This window comes from Maylandia zebra, linkage group LG7 (genome assembly GCF_041146795.1).
Source record: "Maylandia zebra isolate NMK-2024a linkage group LG7, Mzebra_GT3a, whole genome shotgun sequence".
Classification (NCBI taxonomy): Eukaryota; Metazoa; Chordata; class Actinopteri; order Cichliformes; family Cichlidae; genus Maylandia; species Maylandia zebra.
The window spans coordinates 57005547-57017116 of NC_135173.1; the positions used below are offsets into that span (position 1 = coordinate 57005547).

The 11570-nt window shown below is 38.4% G+C and overlaps 1 long non-coding RNA gene across 1 annotated transcript; it reads left to right on the plus strand.

Annotated features, from left to right (window-relative positions):
• Nucleotides 1–263: 263 nt before the first annotated feature.
• Nucleotides 264–8605, plus strand: LOC143419728 (uncharacterized). The gene is made up of 3 exons (XR_013099743.1): nt 264–506; nt 2838–3136; nt 6614–8605. It is a non-coding gene; the product is annotated as an uncharacterized LOC143419728 (long non-coding RNA).
• Nucleotides 8606–11570: the final 2965 nt, after the last annotated feature.

Genomic DNA, 11570 nt, shown 5'->3' on the forward strand with positions numbered 1-11570 from the left:
AAGCACAGCACAAGTGGGCTGGTGAGAAGTACTCACGCATGTCACAATCCAAGTTTAACTGAGTTGAACCTTTTCCTCTCCCTGGCTGGACCATCTGTGTCTTGTCACTCTAATCAGCTTCAGTACAAATGGACCAGCTAGGCCGCTCAAACCTTACCAGATTATCAGCTAACTCTGTGTTGTAAACGTGTCAGTCTGTTAGGTTATCCTTTTGTGAAAATTTCCTTCATGAACCAACGGCTTTGTTCCTTGTCTCCAGTGTATACCACTGTTGGTCATGCGAATAGTTGGAGCCCGCTCAGCTCGCCTTCCTCCATAGAACACTGGTGACCTCTCATCATACCTGGATTGGATACTCACCCAACAGTTTCCTCTGCAGCACTTCCTTCTCAAACCTTCACTGCTACTCAGCTGCCTGTTCACCCTCTGTCAGCTCCTTCTCCCTCACAAACCCAGACGTGGCAGTTTCAACATCCCCCTGTGACTGAATAACCCTGGACTTCCAAGTAAGCATTCAGACTCTGAGGTTCCCTCTCACTAGTTTAAAACGTCTTTGCAGTGATTACTGGAAAATGCTGCCTGGACTACTTTTCCTCTCTTCCTTCCTCTAGACCGCGTTCGTTTCCTGATATGCACAGTCCCCTGGCTTTCCTTATTCCCTCACTACCATAACCCCTCTCCCTCTGTTCCCTTTAGCTGTGGTGGAAGGCTGCCCCTCCCTGAGCCTGGTTCTGCCAAAAGTTTCTTCCTTTCAAAATGGAGTATGATTGTTTCTCTCATTTCAGGGTCTTATCTTGCAATATAAAATGTCTTAAAGTAACAGTTGTTGTGATTTGGCACTAAAGAAATAATATTGAACTGAAATGAATTACTGGTCTGTCCCTTTCCTTAAAGGTTCTCAGAGGTTAGCATATAAAATTTCTGAGAGATTATATTGATACTTATGGAGATATTAATTAGTATTTAATTATAAATGCTAATTAATATCTCCAGAGTGTATGTCTAAGTGGTTCTTTCCACATTGTCAGAAGATTAATAGTTTCCATTTGTTCGCCTCCTTAACAAGCCTAGAGTTAAATAGAATTGAGAGATATTTCCTTCAAACCCATTACATCATGAAAAGAAGAGGTATGAATTTAAAAACTGCCCCTCTTGATAATGTTCAACCTTCCTGCTCTAATTCCTTACCACCCAATGTATCAGTGTAATATAATCCTCTTGTGAATTTTACGATAAAGAAAAAAAAATCAAAATGAATTAATATATTAAAGTTAATTTATATGCCTTTGTTAAAGCAGAGACGTTTCACCTGAGGACATCTATTACCTTTAAACTGCATTAAAGTGTGAGGGGCAGTTAATTAATGTACATTACCACACTGTTATCTGCTATCTCTAACTTAGTCGGCTGTTTAAAGATTGGTGCTCATGTTTGACTGTGTAATTAACTGTTAATGTAATTTTCCTCTTGAGTGCACATCAAGTTCTCATGCAAACTGCAGCCTTTTGAGTTGCTCTGAGTAACAAAATTCACCTTTATGCATGTTTTTTAGCAGATGTCCATTTACAGCAGTGGTACAGTCTGACCTTTACATATGCTCTTTGAATCACTCTTCCACTGTGACAGTATGGCCTTGTATTAAACCAGTCAAGAAGCCACTTTGGCAATTTGTAATATTGCTGTAATATGCTGTAGCATGCTGTAAAATATGCTAGTAGCATGCTGTAATATATGCTAGTAGCATGCTGTAAAATATGCTTCTAACATGCTACTAGCATATTCAATTTTAAAAACTAAATTAAAGGAAAATTAATTTTTTCATTTGTAGTTGTGGGGGGGGGGATTTTGCATGCTTTACATAACAAATAGCTGCCAACCACATTTAATTTATGTAGCCCACTAGATGCTCTCTTTAAAAAACAATGATCACAAATATTGAAGCTGCAAATCAATGAAAGGTGAAATAGGAAAGAAAAACATTTAATTTACACAAACATTTAATGCTATATAATTAGACATCATAAACTTATTAGTTAGTGAAAATTCATTAATCAATTGCTCTAAAAAAGCCCTGCACAAAATATTATAGTACCTTAACATGTAAGGCAAACTTTCTAGCCAACAGCTAACATTGGCTTTCTACAAGTAACAGTAAGTTAGTGTGCTAAAATAATCTGGGATATAGCAAAGGTCAAATAAAAGTGCGTTCTACAACTTTCAGCATTAGCATTCAGCATCTGTAAGGTCTACCCTGTCTAGGGATGCTACTTTCATCCTTGTTAGCATTAAGCAACAGCTTAATTCTCATCCAAATGCTGTCTACCTCCAAAAACAATATGACAAAATAGTAGTAGTAAGGACTGATAAGCACTTGAGCCACCAGTAAGTGATATCATGGTAGCTACATCGTCTTTTATATACAGTATGTACTGTTAACTAAAATGATATTGCAATACTTTAGTACATTATTTAAAAAAACATGATATTTTTTAATACATCTAACACTAATACTAATAATGTACAAGATGTGCTTTTGCGGTACAGCTTCAGTTCTCAAAACAGAATAAATTCTGACATTATGAAACTAGTTTATTGTAGGTATAACATGCAGTTTCACTATGTTTAGTTACTGTCTTTTTAATGTCTTTGAATGTTTAAAGGGACCTAATGCGTTCATGCTATTCTTGCATTTTATTAGATTTTGGCCCAAGGCTCATGAATAATTTATAAACTAGCCAGTGGGAAAATTTAAGCATAGGAACAGTGTTCTAATTTGTGGAGATTTGAAATGTTTTTTGTTCTCACAACGACCAACCTTCATCTTTCTATCTCTGCAGAGCCCCATTCTCTGCCTCCAGATGAAATACATGTACATCATACCTGCTCCCTCACTTCACATTCTCTACTTGAGTGAAGTGTCATCTGCAGCTTGAGGAGCAGGGATGAAACAAGGCTTTGGTGTCAGCTTGTCTTTGTCCCCAGGGACAAAGACAAAGGTGACAGGAGGAAGACAAAAGACAAGATTGCTTCCTCCTCAGTGCTCCTAAAGTTGGACACTCGGTGTGAAGCTGTGAGCTAGATCAGTGACATGAAAGTGAAATATGGTGGATGGGGGCATGAATATGCCCTACATCAGGTAAGGTATTTTTATTTTTGAATCAATAAATCTGTCTTTGCTTAACCTTACACCATCCCAGAACAGTGTGATGGTAAATGGTAAATGGCCTGTATTTATATAGCGCTTTACTAGTCCCTAAGGACCCCAAAGCGCTTTACATATCCAGTCATCCACCCATTCACACACACATTCACACACTGGTGATGGCAAGCTACATTGTAGCCACAGCTGCCCTGGGGCGCACTGACAGAGGCGAGGCTGCCGGACACTGGCGCCACCGGGCCCTCTGACCACCACCAGTAGGCAACGGGTGAAGTGTCTTGCCCAAGGACACAACGACCGAGACTGTCCAAGCCGGGGCTCGAACCGGCAACCTTCCGATTACAAGGCGAACTCCCAACTCTTGAGCCACGATCATCCCATGATCCCATGACCCCCGTGATAATAATGATAATATTTCCATATACAGTACATACAGTATGAACAACCGACTATCAAAAAACTTGAGGTAAATAATGTAAATAAACCCATATTTTATTCATAATAGAACATAGAAAACATATCAAATGTTTAAACTGTGACATCTTACTGTTTCATGGGAATTATTACTTCATTTTGAATTTGATGGCAGCAACACGTCAACAACGTTAGGATGGTGCTGACTGATAAAAGAGTGGACTCTCACACACAACTGAGCTGAGACTTTCGATTCACAAAAGAGAGACTGAGAGACTCTGGAGGGAAGTGGCTGGGTGTCGGGGCAGAAACTGAGACTCAGGAGGGTGATCCACTAAGAGAGAGGAGATGAGAGTTAGATCCAGAGGGAAAAGAACTTGTGGGTCCAAATGGTGAGTAAGAGTATGTCAGGCTTACTTGCGAATGGAAGATAATCTGGCCCAGGAGGGGTTAACAGGTTTCTTTGTGGCCTGAAGGTAGTGGAGTGGAGGAATTTCCAGGAATTAACTAGCTTGAAGAGACAAGTGAGTGGGACATGATGATGGCGACTCCTCAGCTCCACTGGGAAATGGACTTGAAGAAGCCTGGGGGAAATTTTCAAAAAGTATTGGACATATAAAATTGTATAGACAATATCATCAAAAGAGTTCAAAAATCTGGAGAAACCTCTCCATGTATGTGGTAAGGCTGAAAATCAATACTGGATACTCATGAGCTTCAGGGCTTCGGGCAGCACTGCATAAAAAACAGGCATAATTCTGTCATGTAAATTACTTCATGTGCTCAGAAACAGTTCCAGAAATGACTTTCTATCGAAACAGTTTGCTGTCAGATTCACAAACACAGGTTAGAACTATATCATGTCAAGTAGAAGCTTCATGTGAGAACATGATCCATCTTCTCTGAGCCAAAGCTCAATTTAAATAGATTGTTAGAACTGTTAGAATTTTTAAAAGTCTTTCTACACCACAGACTTCAGCCACTGCACAGAGACCTGCCATCTTCAGAAATTTTCTGATGATTTAGTTCTTACTGTCTTGGAGCAACTATGACCACGTAGTGACCAAATAAAGTATTCCGATTCTGAAAAGACGCCACATTCTCAGGACTGAAGAGACAAAAACTGCCCAGCTTGTTTCTGTGTAGGTTCAAAGTCATCGATGTCATTGTATTCAAAGGAGCTTGGAAAGAAAGCGACTGGAGTGGTCATTGACCCACTAATGATCATGCGCCTCATCACATAAATCAAGTTGTGAAAAAAGGCATGGGTCATGACCACCAGAGGTTTCAGCTGAAATGACGAGTTGGGGTTGAAGCGCCAGGAAGGGATCTCAAAACTGCATTGTAGATGGCTGACAGTTGGTTATCTGTTCAATGATTGTTGTTCACAGTAGACATCTACGACCATGCAGCTTATTATCAGTGCTCAGTTTAAAAACCTCCCTCTCTCATGGTATGGGGTGCATTAGTTCAAGAGGTGTACTGTACTTAAGTAGAATTTTCAAGTATCTGTACTTTAGTTTTGCTCCCTACATTTTTAAACAGATATCTGTACACCTTACATGTTCAAAACAGGCTTGTTACTTTCAGTTTAAGACATTTGAGGGAAGCTATTTACATCACTTCACACCTTCAAACATTAAACTGATTTGAGACTAAACATTAACACATAAAAGACAATGTTATTGGTGCAACAATCACCATGGGTTATTGTGATTCTGACTATTGCCCCATAGTCAGCGGTTAAAGTGTGCTGGTTGTTTTTTGGGGGAGGGGTTTTTTTTGGCCAGAACACTGAAACAAGTACAGATGTCCATAAGCTGTGGTCGCTGTACTTCAGGATCTAGCTAGCTACAGATGAGGAGCAAGGATAGAGACAGTAAAGTTTTTTTAATGGCAGGTAATATCAAATTCAGCATTTCTCTCAACTTAACAAATATTTGCTGATATTTGTTAAGTTGAGAGAAATGCTGGAAATTTAAAGTTTACATGGAAGTCCTCATTTTTAAAATTCTGATATTGGATCGGTACATGATGTAATGTTATGGGTTTTTTTGTTTGTTTTTTGTGCAACATCCTGCAAAACAAACAGAGGTATAGCCCCTTAACTTAGTATTATTAAAATATTACAATATTTTTCCTAAAATGGTGAAGTTTACACTTTGAGTACATAATATTCGCCATGTTCTATTGTGCACAGGATCAAAAACCAATTTTTATTTTTGTTGTTGATCCATCATAGCTCAGAGTTGGAAAATATTTTACATTTTATATATGGAAAGCAAAATTTAAAAATGTTATTTTATTTGAACTGTCGGTTAGGAGTGAAAATCCCTGAAAATGTTTATTAAAGTAAAAATATGCTTTTTTTTTAAAGTGGATGTTGCCTACTGTAATTGTTTAATGTATCAAGTGTAAAGTTTTCTCGTTTTTACTTTGGGAATATTATAAGGTAGGAACTGATATAAAATAAAATATATAGTATCAGAAATGGAGCATCAGTGAGATCTTGAACAGACAACAATCAATGAAAAGACCAAAAAGAAGTAAAAACAAACAGTATGCTAATCTGTCTGAAAACCTTGAATCTCTAGTTCAGTAATTTTCAGAAACATATGAACAATGTGGATTCGAGCACATTATTCAAGCAGCTGCAGGTTGATTTAATGGGGACTATTTTCAGCAGTGTATAAATTCATTTTCACCGCTCTAGTGATGTGGCACAGTGATGTCAGCTTAAACTCAAACAAACAACACTGGACAATAGAGCTCTGTAGCAAAGATAAATACGATACCTCAGGGTTTGCTACATACACAACACTTGATAGTAGCATAAATACATTGGCTGGTCTTGATGTTTTTGTGATTTAAAAAACCTCATAAATGTAGTGAACATATAGCAGATATACAATACTGTATATGTACATGTACCTGCTGGCTTTAAAAAAACACATATACACGCAGTCACTCTTTTCCAGAGATAGACTCTGTTATTACTCTAAATTAGTTTTGACCCTAAACCTTATCTCTGCTCCACAGACAAACCTCCAAAGAGCAGGCTGTGGCTTGCCAAGGTCCAGCCCACCTGAATGTCTCGGAGAGAAAACAAAGAGCAGAGGGCCGAAAAAGGCACCAGCGGGAAAAGATGAAGGAATCAGTGGATGAAAGGTTGAGGGGAGGCTGTGATGGACATGGAGGACTGGAGGTTGAAAAAGGCTCTATTGAATACATGCAATCAGGAAAACTATACATCCAGGCAGGGTGCTTGGATGTAGTTGTACTAATAGAAACAGTAAATGAAAAAACAGGGCAGACAGCAGGATATGCCCTTTAGAGTGATATAAATAAGAATAATTAACTGTTGAGCATGTTAAGCTAAATATATTGCGTCTGGGATAGGTCTTTTTCTGCACAATCAGCCAATCGGGGTTCACCAACTGTGGTACAAAACTGATATTTGTAGGAGCAAGAGAAGAAAGGCACATATTGCTGGAATAGCAGTTAGATGTCAGAATAAAATAAAAATGTTATTGTAACAGTTTGGATATGGAAACTTTTATGTAGGTGACCCCTACTGACCATTACAGGAAAACTATTTTCCAGCATTTGAAAAAGTATTACCATAACATAGAATACAAAGATAGGTAAAAATACAAATGTCAGCCTGTAATACCCGAAAAGTTGATTCTGTTCATCTGGATGTAGTGTTTTCAGTGAGAGAAACGTTTCGTCAATCATCCAAGTGACTTCTTCAGTCTCAACCTGTAAGGCTTTCACAACACCCTTTGTTGTTTTAATCAGAGAAAGTTCTGTTACTTGTAACAATGCCAGTTGATGTAGTGGATGCATTCCAACCTCTAAACTCCGAGCAAAAATAGCCTATTTCCCAAAACTCTGAAAACTGCGTGCAAGCATATCTAGGAGAAAGGGTACTGGGCAAATATTGATTTGACTTATGTTTATTATTACTGCACCTTAAATTACTTTTGTTGATAGATTGAAGTATTTATTTAATTTTCTCAATTTTATTGTATTGCCTTTAATGTTTGCATAGTACTGTAAAAGCTGATTTAACTTCACAATGTTCTCCAAAGAGGTTCATCTCAACATGTCTGAGCAGAATATGACTAATGAGGCATGGGAAGCAAATCTGAACATGATGCACATGAGACAAGGGACTGTCAACATAAAACAGGAACTAATACACGGACACAAAGACTCAGACTAAGACATACAAATTGACACTGGAACAAAAAGGTAAACAAACACTGAGACACGACAAACTGGAGGAACAGGACACAGTAACCAGACAGACACAGGAAAACAGAAATCCAAAGATGGGAACAGGACACAGACTGACAGGGAATAGACAAAAAGACAAGACTAACTAAATACAGGCCCATGTACATAAAAGGGAACTGACTAAATTAAAGATGGAACTAAGAACTATATATAACTAAACTAGAAGGCACATGGGAAAAATGCTAAACACCTTGACAAGGTAAAGATGAACTAAAGAAATAATCACATAAATCCATAAATAAATCAAAACCCCACAAAACTGAAGACACTGAGTCCAAACCAAGGGACACATAATCCACTCCAGATCTTTAATCAGATTAGTTTGTCATGGATTATCAGGGAAATTGGCCTCACCTGGCCATGAACTGGTTCATCAGTTAATTGCCCAGACTTTATTAGCATTATTTTTGCACAGTTCCCAATAAAATACACACACACACACACACACACACACACACACACACACACACACACACACACACACACTATAACAGCTACACTGATATAGAAGTTGATGTTTGAAAGAAATACCCTAAAATGTTAAATGTAGCACCAATTGTGACTTCCAGGAAAAATATGTTTCTGAGTATAGTGTCCAATAGATATACGACCATATTATTTGAATAGCCTGCGTCTTTAACACAAGCACACACTTAACACACAATGATATTAGGGAATGTATCTTTCAGCATACACATTTCCACTACCTACAGGCAGTCATGTGCTGTGTCCTGCTGTGCCAGGTCTGGGGTTTGAGGCCTTTTGTGTCTTTTAGAGCAGCTAGTGATCTGTAAACTGACAAATGAACTGTGAAGCTGCCTTTTCTGCCTTGGGGGTATGGGTTGGGGGTTGGGGGTCAGATTTATTTTTCTGAAAAGTCTAGGTCTGCATCACACACTGTATCTGTTATGTCATTTACTGTACAGGTGAGTATCCTTGTTTAGGTGTCCAGTGGTGGATGAGCATGTGATATCATGTGTACCAAACACAAATGAGAGAGATTAGCCTGCTGTGCTGTAAACTGTTGGGTTATACAAAAACACAAATATGGTAATAATGTAAATGCGTTTCTGATTCTTTGACTGTTTTTGTCTTTACCGCAGAAAAGTCTCTTACCATTCCTTCGTTTATATTTGCTGTTGCAAATGAATCCATTTATTAAATATTGGTATAATGCACATCAAATATACGAGGTTTCACACAGTGCTGGACATGAGGTTGAAATGTGCATGCTGCACTTACAAGGAAAGGGTCTGGTTAGGTTACTTACTGTTTGATCACAAAGTTCCCGTCAGAAAAGCTGGTTCTGAAATTTAATCAAGGTTGTTTGTTTGGCACAGTTTTACAATAGTTTGGTATATGCATGGTTACAGTTGCATACATCTTCATTTACAGCTGTTTGCTATGGTCAGTAAATGCTTTTTTGTACCATAGGCTGTATATAAAAGACACATTTGCTGTTATGTCATTGCTTTGCAGACTGCACATGTTGCTGTTTTTTGACACGAGCTTGTAAAGTTAATCTTGGTTAGCATGTTGCATTTATGAACCATATGGCAGAAACACACAAACACATATCTCGTTAGTTGTTGCATCCTTTATCAGTATATCATTACTTATTCAACTCTGCTTCACGCCCTGGAGGACGGGGCTGTGGCCCCCCCACACCCTCTAGCAGATTATTACATGAAGGAACCTTTTAAAAAAACAAAAAACAAGCGCGTCCATGCTCACAGGTGTACACACGGGTGATCACACCCACAAACTACACCCTTTTTGGCTCCTACCTCAAAGCACACTGTGTTCTGTTGATCTTAGGTGCTGCACAATAATGTTTAACATTTAGTATTTACTGTCATATTCCCATATATCATTGTGATGTTGTTTATTCTATTACTCTTGTTCTCTTCTGCTTGCTTTCTTTTTTCTTTCTCAGCAGGTGATCCAGGTGATTGATATATGCATTTTTTTTCTCTGCCCGTTCTGTTGGTTTTTGTCTTTTGCCCTTCTCCCCCGTCCCTCTTCTCAGCTGTTTCTCTTTCCCTCTTTTTTTCTCCCCTTCTTTCCCCCAGTCAAGTCTGTCCCGTATTCAGTAAGTGAAAATAAAATAAACAATAAAAGGTGAATCAAATGGACCATTACGGCAAGGCTGGGATGGTCAGTTTGGTAAAGTAAATCCGTTGGGCATCTTTCTTTGCCTTTAGACAACAATTCTGATGGCAAAAGAGCCAAACGGGACAGGCCAAAAAAAAAAAAAAAAAAAAAAACTCTATTAAAAGTGATGCAGTATAACATACCGGCATATGGTCCAAAGTTTCATTGACTGAAATTAGCAGAGGTGAGGCTTTTTTAATAAGCCGCAGTAATTACTGTTGGCAGCAGACCCATGCTGACTGATACAAGCCTCCCCATGCCACCATGGCCCTTAACCTGATTAGCTAAAAATTACCAGCATCATTAGGAGTCATCTTCTGCAATCCATGAATATCTTTTCAGTGTTTACTTAGCCACCTAGTTATTGATTAACTATTCTGGCTCAGTAGTGTTGCCATGGTATTGAACAGTACCAGGATCTGGTAATCATAAACAGAAAACTCCAGCACGCTTACCCTCTGGAACAGTTTTGTATTTGTGTGAAGACACCAGGTGGGTACACACATACCATTTCACCTGCCATTTGCATGTGTGTGCATGCACATGCCTCAGTGCCTGTATGTGATAATGGGCATGGATGTCTGAGAGTGCTTGTGCATGCTCTGCATAATGTGTATACATCCACTCGTGTGCATGTGTGTGCGTGTGTGTGTGTGTCTGTATTGCTGTGTTTAAATGCACATGAACAATAGCGACTATGTTGCTGCTGCAGTGGTGGTAATTGATGAATGGCACAAAGAAGAGTGGATCCTGGGAGAATATTCCATACCACTATAATCAAAGCCTTGATAGTGTCCCCGTCTTTGACTAATGGTCCCAAAAAGATGCCTCTTACAGCCTGCCTATAATTCCCCAACCACAGACCTCCAGAGAGAGGCCAGCATACAGGGGGATAGGAGGCTTATGTTAGATTTTTACCTTCCTGTCCCTTAAATACAGATAAGTAAGTAAACAGTATTAATTATTTTAATGAAAACTGTTGAAAAAAAAGAAGAAGAAGAAAAAAAAAAAGAAAATGGACAGCTGGGCTATTTATAATGGTGAAGACAAAAATAAAGCTAAAAAAAATCTCATCATGGACCACGAGAGCTGTGATGAAATTGATTGCACACTTTCATCAAATAAAGAAAAAACACAATAGGATCACATACCATGGGGAAAAATAAATAAATAAAATAAAGATAAAGATGTGGAAAGAGAACTTCAGTAGTGGGGCAGAGGCATATTAGAGTCACAAATACATAAAGATGTGACAAACTCACCTTCAGACTAGGCTTTGGTATACTCATTTATGAAGACCTGTACAGTAGATGTGTAGTAGCACATTTTGCAATGAGGACACTCACAAGGTGAACTCAGAAAGGTGAAAATGATATCGGCCACTCAAACTAAGAATTCAAATTATTATTCTTTTGCAGTTATAACTATTTGTCGGTAAACTAAAAGTCCATTTCTATTCCTAAAGATACCATCTGTAAAAACACATGAAAGGGCTACTGACAGGATAAAAAGATACATGTTGTCAAACATTAAAAAGCAC